Raw genomic sequence first — 9,223 nt, 5'->3', positions numbered from 1 at the left:
GGAGGGACGCGTGGCCAGACCTTCTCGGGTGTCAGCTCTGCTAGGATGGAGGAGAGGGCCAAGAGCAAGGCGAGGGGCCGGGGTGGGGGGACAGTGCTGGCTGCCAGAGGCCAACGTGCTGCTGCTCTGTTCTTTGTCACCGGGACAAAGTACTGTCACCCTGTTCTGCTTTCAATTCACGAGGAGAGCGCGTCTTACTCAAATAAACGTTTTCCCTTGAGGAAACAACAGCTTTAAAAGAAAGGGGGGAAATTTTTCTTTTTGGGTAAATGGCAAATGAGTGTGTTGTTTTGCAAACCCCCACGCCCCACCTGACCTCCCCCCACCCCCACTTCCCTCTTCCCCTCCCCGTCTTCATTTCTCAGAGCTGCTCAGAGCCAGGAGGTCTGAGCTGTATAGGCTCCGAGCCATCCAGTGACAGGGGCCCCAGAGACAGAGAGGTAGGAGGGCGGGAAGTGCATGCCGTGTGGCGTCTTGCGGACAGCCTTCCAGAGCTCATGGGACAGGAATGAAGTCTCCTGTGGTCAGCAGTGACCCGGAAACATGGGTCTGAGCACAGCTTTGGGGAGAACCAAGTTGTCCCTCTCACCTCGGTGGCTGGGAACTCTCGCTGCCCCTCAGCAGCACATGGATATGGAAACTGGTCTGTCCCAGATCAGCCTGGAGCTACAGCCCTGACCCTGGGTCAGTCCCTCAGGCTCCAGAACTAGTGTTTAGAGGGAGGGCCTCCCCCCGGGCACGGAGCCACAGCACGCTGGATGAAGGGGGCTCGGGACAGGCCCAGAGGAGAGGCTGCACCCTTTGCTGGATGCTGGAGAGCCAGGTCTGCCCATCACCCTCCGCTCTGGCCTCCCTGCAGCCATGGCCTTCCAGGGTAGGGATGCCCATTATGGAGGGGCAGGGGTCAGGAGCAGCCACGGCCCACACAGGCCTGGGATCCATGTCCCTGGGTGCCCTGCTGTCTGCCCCACACTCTGATTTCTTCAAGCCAGAGAGGTTAGTCCAACCTGTGGTGTATGAGGAGGTATCGGAAGGAGGCAGCACTGTAACAGCTCGGGGGACAGGGAGGGAGGCCTGGGAGGGGGTGGAGGCTGGACACTCATGCAAAAGGTGACTCAGTCCATTTTCCAGGGTGAAATGAAGCCTGCCAGGTCACGAAGCCCATTCTCTAATCTCGTAAGCACATTGCATGACCCTCCTCCGAGGGATGCACTGGCCACAGTTTGTCCAACGGGCTCCAAGCCAGGACCCGGCGCCCTGGGAAGAATGAGCCTGGCACGGACACAGTGACCCAGCCCCGCAGTGGCACTAAACATTAAAGATGCAACTGTGTGCGTGCAAGTGGGCGAAGGGTGATCCCAGCGTGCCTGTGGGGCCCCGAGGGGGGCGCGCCTGGTGCCCGCGGGTGCGCACACCCTGACGGGGCTACGGTGGGAAAAAGGCCCTCCGTTCCTGAAGGGAGGAGGGTAACAGCGCGGTCAGGAACAGGAAGCCAGGCTAGCCGCACAAACATGCCACCTCAGCTCCAAACACTTTTTTCTAAAATAACTGGACCTCTCCAAGTATTTACAAAGACAACAAAACCCCCACCCACGTGAATGCCCCAACTGCTGGCGTCCTCACCTTGGCTAGCTGCTGGCCGGGCCCTGCTCCCTGGCCCGACACTCTCCTATACCTACCCTGAGTTTTGGGGGACCCCTGGGAAGAAGAACCAGATTTCCTGTGGAACACCCCCCACCCCAGGGCCTCTCCTCCCCCCTCTCTCTGTCTCTTTCTCTCTCTCCTTGCTTCATATACTGCCCCATCTCCCCAGGCTCATGGCCCACACAGCCCCTCCCTGTCTCCTGCAGCTGTCCCCTTCTCTCCATCGCCAGCCCCTGGTCCCCTCATCCTCCCTGGCTACAACCCCAGGCCCCAAATCTGTCATTTCAGCCAGAAGCACCGCACTTCACAAAGCAGGGACTCCCAGAGCTCCGAGGGACTCAAACACCTACTGGTCCAGCACCCAGTCCTCCTCTAGATCGGGACACCGAGGCCCAGAGGGAGGAACTGACTTGCTTAAAGAGACATTGCAATGCTGGGATGTTGGATAAACTTGCTTTGGGGCCCTGGGGCTCTGGCAGGACTCGGGAGGTGGGTGGGGGAGAGCAGGGGCTCCGGAGCCTGGCTTTCCGCTGTGGCTCCCCTGCTCCGAGGCTCAGGTTTCTCAACCACGAAATGGAGAGGATTTGGCAAACGTTTAGCACGGGCCCTGGAATGCGGAGGGTGGTGGTGAGGGGCAGGCGCCCTGCAGCCAGACTGCCTGGTTTGAATCACAGCTGCACGACTTGGGCTGCTTGCTCAGCCTCTCTGTGCCTCGGTTTCCCTGTCTATGTCATGGGGGTAACCACAGTACCTACGTCCTGGGGTTGTGGTGAGGGGGAAAAGCATCTATATGTGTAAAATGCTTAGGAATGCTTATAAAAGTGTTGCTGATCATCACTGAGATGTTTAATAAATGGTAGCTAAAAAAAAAAAACCCACCAAAAACAGAAAAAAAGATGCTAACCCGGCGGTTCTCAACCTGTGGGTCGAGACCCCCAAGGGTTGAACGGCCCTTTCACAGGGATCGCCTAACTACATCCTGCATATCAGATATTTACATTACAATTCATAACAGTAGCAACATTACAGTTATGAAGTAGCAACAAAAATAATTTTATGGTTGGGTCACAACATGAGGAGCTGTATTGAAGGGTCGCGGCATGAGGAAGGTTGAGAACCACTGTGCTAACCGCAAGGAAACCAAAATCAATTCCTTCGCCCCATCTCCACACCCCCACACACTTTGTAAGTCAGGCTGGAGGGCAACTTTGAGATTAGTCTGTCCTTCCCACCAACCCTGCAGCTGAGTCAATGAGGCCCAGAGCGGGGACTTGCTCACCTGAGGTCTCTCAGGAGCTCGTGGCAACGCTAGAACTTGGACCCAGGCTCCGAGCTCCCATCCAGCACTCTTCCCCCAGACCTCCTCATTCATCTGCTCCCCCTGCACACCCACCCTGGCACCCACCCTCCTCCAGACCTCCCAGCTCTTCTCTGGCAGGCACTGTCCCCCTCATCCTGTGGCCAGGGCCCTCTCCCTCTCACCCAGTCCCCATCCTTGCCATTGGGTGTGGCAGAACGAAGTGCAATGGAAATACGGAGATCGGGCAGCTGATATTTTAAAGCAGCGGTTCTCAACCTGTGGGTCTCGACCCTTTCACAGGGGTCGCCTAAGACCATCGGAAAACACATATATAATTACATATTGTTTTGTGATTCATCACTATGCTTTAATTATGTTCACTTTGTAACAATGACATTGGGGGTCACCACAACACGAGGAGCTGTACTAAAGGGTCGCGGCAGGAGGAAGGTTGAGAACCACTGTAAAACGGCAGGATCCTCCCTGGCACTTGGGTACTCGTTGCATTTCTGTGTTGAGGGTGAAGAGTTGGAGGCAGGGTAAACAGACCCACAGGGGGGACAGGAGTGAAGGCAGAAGAGATGGGGAGGAGGGAGCAAATCTGAGTGGGGAGCAGAAGGCAGGGGAAAGTGAGGCAGGGCTGGTTTCTAGGGACTACAAGGCGGGGCTGGACGTAGAGAGTATTCTAGGAAAGATGCCCTCACCTACAAGCACACACACAGCTTCCAGGGCCCCCCGTCCCAGGCGGAGAGAGGGGCTGAATTAGTCTCAGAGACAGGTGAGCCCGGGGCCTTCTTTGCAGAGAAGAGGCTCGGTTTCCCTCATCTGAGCTCCGAGAAAAACCCCAGGAGGGGAGGGAAAGGGGTGAGGCCTCTCCTCCAACTCAAAAGGTCGACCCTGTCAGCCTGCCCAGTCCTCACCCCTGGGAACAAATGTCCCAGAGGTGCAGCAGGCAGGCGCAGCCTCATTACCCGTAACCCCACCGCTACCCCTGCACTGTCTGTCTTGGGCCCAGAAGGAGACCCAGACCTGGGATCCGCAGCCCCCAGCTCGCCAGCCAGAGCAGCCCTAGACTAACGCAAGGCAACCGATCCCGTCGGAAATCAGAAATGGCCCTGACCGGTTTGGCTCAGTGGATAGAGCGTCAGCCTGCGAACTGAAGGGTCCCCAGTTCAATTCCGGTCAAGGGCATGTACCTGGGTTGCAGGCACATCCCCAGTAGGGCATGTGCAGGAGGCAGCTGATCGATGTTTCTCTCTCATCGATGTTTCTAACTCTCTATCCCTCTCCCTTCCTATCTGCAAAAAATCAATAAAATATATTTTTAAAAAAAGAAGAAGAAATGAGGGGACGTGAAGGTTCCCACAGCTCCTCTGCGTGTGAGCATGCAGCCCGATTCGGACTTCTCTGCTGCTGTCAGTCCCTCCCACGTTTATTTTGAGAACAACTATAACCTTATTTTTATCTATTGTTCATTAACCCCAAGGAATTCACTTGCTGGGCTGTTTCCTGTGTCACAGTGACCGCTACAAAGTCTGGCCTCCGCGTTCCCGTCCCTATGTAAATAAACATCTCCCACACGCGGGAGCGTGGCGCAGGGCGGGGGTCAGGCTTTGCCCTGCTCTGACCAGCTCCGCTCCCTGATGGCGCAATAGGTCCCGAGGTCAGACCTCTGCGCCCTGGGTCCTGGCAAGGAGGCCGGTGAGGAAACAGGACTTGCGTCTTCTCGTGCCTGTGTCAGAGCTTGCTTCGGCCAGAACAGTTTATATTTGTTCTAAGTAAATAGCTGACGTGTGGTTCGGCAGATGCTGCCGATGAAATGCCCCCTACCCCAACCTTTTTCCAATGTTTAAAAAGAGGCCTGGAAATGCAGGCACATGCATCTTGTTTATGCAAACTGCACTCCAGTGACTGGAGTGGGCACGTGATCACGTGCAAAGGCCCAGGGGTGCATTCTTCCCAGGCCCGGGGCGGAGGGGGTTGTTTCCATGGAGTGGCTGGAGGCCTGTGGTCAAGCCAGGAGCCAGGAGTCGGTCACCTGGGCTTCCTCCCTCACCGCCCTCTTGCCTGCACTAACATCTCTTTCCACCACCTACCTTCTCCTCCCACCCCCATCTCAGGGACGTCCAGCTGCCCGAGGGATGCTGAGGGCAACCTCTGGACTAGGGGGTCCAGGGAAAGAAGAGCAAGGAGGACGAGGGGGCGCTCTGAACCTGGGTGGTTCTCGGAGACACCCTCCACCTTCATCTTTATCTTCAGAACAAGACTAGGGCCTACCTAGACGCACCTGGATTCTTCAATCCTTGGTCAAAGGCAGAACTTGGATTTCTGTCCAAGAACTAACCTGCTCTGCCCCCAGCCTCCTTTCAGTAACCCCACCCTTGCCCAGGCTCCCGAACCGCCAAACATGGGGAGAGCATGGACTGCCAAGAGCCTGTGAGTGTTCATGCTGGGAGAGTCGGACAGAGCGTAGGCGACAGTGGGGCTGGGATGTCACAGAAGGGACTGCAGAAATCCCAGAGCCTGGGGTGGAAGAGGCCTTGAGGAAGGGGAGGGGGCCTAGCTTAGGAGGGGGCTGGGCTCACATGAGCGCCTGTAATGTGCCAGGGCCAACAGGTGCAGAAGCGGAGGTGTATGAGACTTACCTGAGCTAACACAGCCCGCAAGAATAACTACAAGTTTATTCGGATGTTATCATGCACTTCACACTCTAGTAAGTATCATATCTTATTGAATCCTCACGACAACCCACCACCACCACCCAGAGTCCCATTTTACCAATGAGGAAGTTGAGGCTCAGAGAGGTTAAGCAACTTTGCCAAAATCACACAGCTACTACAACATAAAGCTACCACGTGATTCTGACTAGTTCTAGCTAGCCTCTAAAGCTCACGCTCTTACCACTCCTCCACTCCACTCCATTCCACTCCACTCCACTCCACTCCACTCCACGGGCCAGCTAAAGAGTTGTTTATTCATTACCAAATGTGGATATGGAGCCCTTACTTTGTGACGGGCACTATGCCAATTTTCTCAAGATGTGCCAGCCAACACTTTTCAAAATCTACTGGATGGAGAGCTCTGACCTGGGAGGGCGGAGAATCAAATAACAAAGATAGAGTCTGACCTGCCAGAGGGATGGGACCCCATGGCTGGGCAGCAACCAAGACTTTGCTGAGAGCTTAGTCTCCCCTTCTCCCCTCCAGGCCCTGCCTCTCACCCAGGTCCCTCCACAGGCCGCCTGCAGGGCTGCACACTCTGGGAGGCAGGGGTCCTGGCTCTGCCCTAGACTCCCTGGGCATCACGGGCGGGTCACGTTCTCTCTCTGGGCCTCCGTCTGCGTAGCTGTGAAATGAGGAAGCTGGACCCGGTGGGTTCATCCCTTCCAGCTTCGATGTGCTGCAGGTACCTCGCCTGGGTGGGGTCGGCGGGCAGGGCTCCGCGTTGATGCCTGGAAGGGGTGCAGGATGAGTGAGTGGGTGAGGGGCTGAGGAAGCTGCCCCACCCCCCACTGTGGTTTCTGGTGGGGCCACGGTGGCAGCAGGGGGAGGGAAGTGTTTGTCACCCTTTCCAACAAAGGCAGTGAAACAAAAGAAACCCAGGGCACGCTGGGAGCAGGCAGCAGAGGCGCCAAAAATAAAGCACAAGGCACACCTTTCCTTTGACAGGCACCTGCAGCTGCGGAGGGCCTGGCCTGGGGGCGTGAGAAAGGGTTCAGAACACACTCACATATACGACTGGCTTCACGGGCCCGAGACCTGCACGGTCACACAGTCACACGGTCACACAGTCTCCTGCACTCGGAAGGGCCCTCCCTGGATTTAATGCTTGGCTGTCCCTGCCTCGAAACTCTTAATGTTTGAGCAAGAGGCCCCGCATTTACATTTTGCACTGGGCCTTGCAAGTCCTGCTGCTGTACATTCAGAAGTACATACATTCACAACATGCTTAAGGAGCACACATTTATAGACAAGAGTGCATACACTGCGCACAGACCCACAAGCACAAACACGTGCACACACCTCCCCACGTCCGGCAATATCCCCCTCATCCCACATGCACTCCCAGTGTAGCGCGCACACATGACCCAGGGGGCTGTGGACACCCACCAGTAACACTCAGACACCTGAAGCTCGCCCACTGCCCATTGGCACCGTTCAATTGACTTAACTTCAGGGGGCAACAGAACAAAGCTCTGGGGCCCTGGCTGGGAGGTGTGCATGGATGCCATGTGCACAGGGCAGGGCTGGGAGGTGTGCATGGAGGCTGCAGCTGAGCCCCTGGATACTGTTAAACATCTTGTCTCCTTGTCAGGCCTTGCAATCTGATCCTTGGTCCAGAAATTCCAGACCCCTCATTAGCAGCAGATGTCCAGACGTGTTTATTTCTCTTCTGCTCCCCTCCCTTCCCAGCCAGATGTGCTCATGAGAGTGGACACAGTCTATCGCCCACCACCCCATCAGCCCCCGCTGTGTTCCCACCGCACCCCCCTCAGGCCAAGCAGGGCCCCGAGGCCTGGAAACTCTTCCTCCTCACCTTTCCTCCCTCCATCCTAATCTTCCCTGTTTATAACTGTTCCAGACTCTGCGCCTCCCCTGGGGGCCGAATAATCTGTTAGGGGTTACTAAAGATTGTAGCTCTAAGGGGTGTCTACTGTGCACGGTGCCCAGTCCCCGTTACAGCCCACATGGAGAAGGAACAGCCACCTTCAGTGGGACCAACAAGAACCTTGATTTCGCCCGGCTGTCATGGCTCAGGGGTCGAATGTCAACCTATGAACCAGGAAGTCACAGTTTGATTCCCGGTCAGAGCACATGCCTGGGTTGCAGGCTCAATCCCCAGGGTGGGGCGTGCAGGAGGCAGATCTCATCATTGATGTTTCTCTCTCTCTCTACCTCTCCCTTCCTTTATAAAATCAATAAAAAATATTTTTAAAAACAATAAGAACCTTGATTTTATTGGAATTCTTACGCGGGCATAGATCACTCGGATCCAGACACTTCCTCGATTTATTGAGATGGAAAGTGAGGCACTGAAGGGCGAAATGACTTGGGCAAGAGTTGGGGCTGTGATCTCTCTGATAGGCAGCCCCTATTTCTGATATGAACCAGATGTAGCGCCCTCCTTCCCCCATCTGCCTCATCTCCCCGGGGCACAGCTGGTTCCCATTCCCCAGGAGGGTTCGAGGCCAGCCAGGGTGGGAGATCTGGTCACCAGGTGCCCCTTGACTGGGAGGAGGGGGTGAAGCAAGGAATCCGGCACCCAATTCCCATACCAACTTCACTTATGTACCGTCTGTGTGACCTTGACCAGTGCCCTACCTTCCCTAGCCTCAGTTTCCCCATCTGAAGATGGGCTTTCTTAGAGCTGCTGGGGGGATGACATTAAATAAAATGGTGGGTGCGGGAGCTCCTTGTAACAGTAAAGGGACGTGAGAAGAAAAACTCGATTTTTATTGGCTCGATGGATGATACCCAAGCGGGAAATTAACATAGAACAAGGGCCTCATCTTGATGGTGACCAGACCAAAAGGCCTCCAGCCTAGACATCCTCCCCGTGACCATGACTGGAGTCATCCCCCTCCCCTAGGTACCTGCCTTGACCGTTTCGGGGCTGACTCTCCCCCAGAAGTAAGAATGAGCTCCCTGGCCAAAACCGGTTTGGCTCAGTGGATAGAGCATCGGCCTGCGGACTGAAAGGTCCCAGGTTCGATTCCGGTCAAGGGCATGTACCTGGGTTGCGGGCACATCCCCAGTGGGAGATGTGCAGGAGGCAGCTGATAGATGTTTCTCTCTCATCAATGTCTCTAACTCTCTATCTCTCTCCCTTCCTCTCTGTAAAAAATCAATAAAATATATTTAAAAAAAAAAAAAGAAGAATGAGCTCCCTGACACGGGAGAGCAGAAGCCGCCGGCTGTGGCTGCAGAGCGAGGGAGTGGCATTGCTGCACCTGTGCCAGGCGGTCCCCAGCCGGTCCTCACTGCGCCCTTTCTGAGCACAGCTCCTTCCAGGAAAGGAAACGGTAGCCGCCAAGCTTGGTAGGTACAGACCAACCCCTGATTGGCTGGCCTCGCCCAGTGGCTGGCACAGAGCAGGTCAGAAAAAATATCTGTGCAAAAGCAATGCTTGAATGGCGAATCTGGGGTCTTCCCACACCCTTGACTCATAGTTTTAAAATCTACCCAAAAAGTCCTGCATGGCAGGCATGCCCAGGCGGCTGGGCCCCTCTCTGGGAAGAACTGAGTCAAGGCTAAAAGTAAGGGTGCCCTTTCAGACAGG

The sequence above is a fragment of the Myotis davidii genome, unplaced genomic scaffold, assembly GCF_000327345.1.
Source record: "Myotis davidii unplaced genomic scaffold, ASM32734v1 scaffold327, whole genome shotgun sequence".
Lineage (NCBI taxonomy): Eukaryota > Metazoa > Chordata > Mammalia > Chiroptera > Vespertilionidae > Myotis > Myotis davidii.
Note: the sequence above shows the minus strand (reverse complement) of the source record.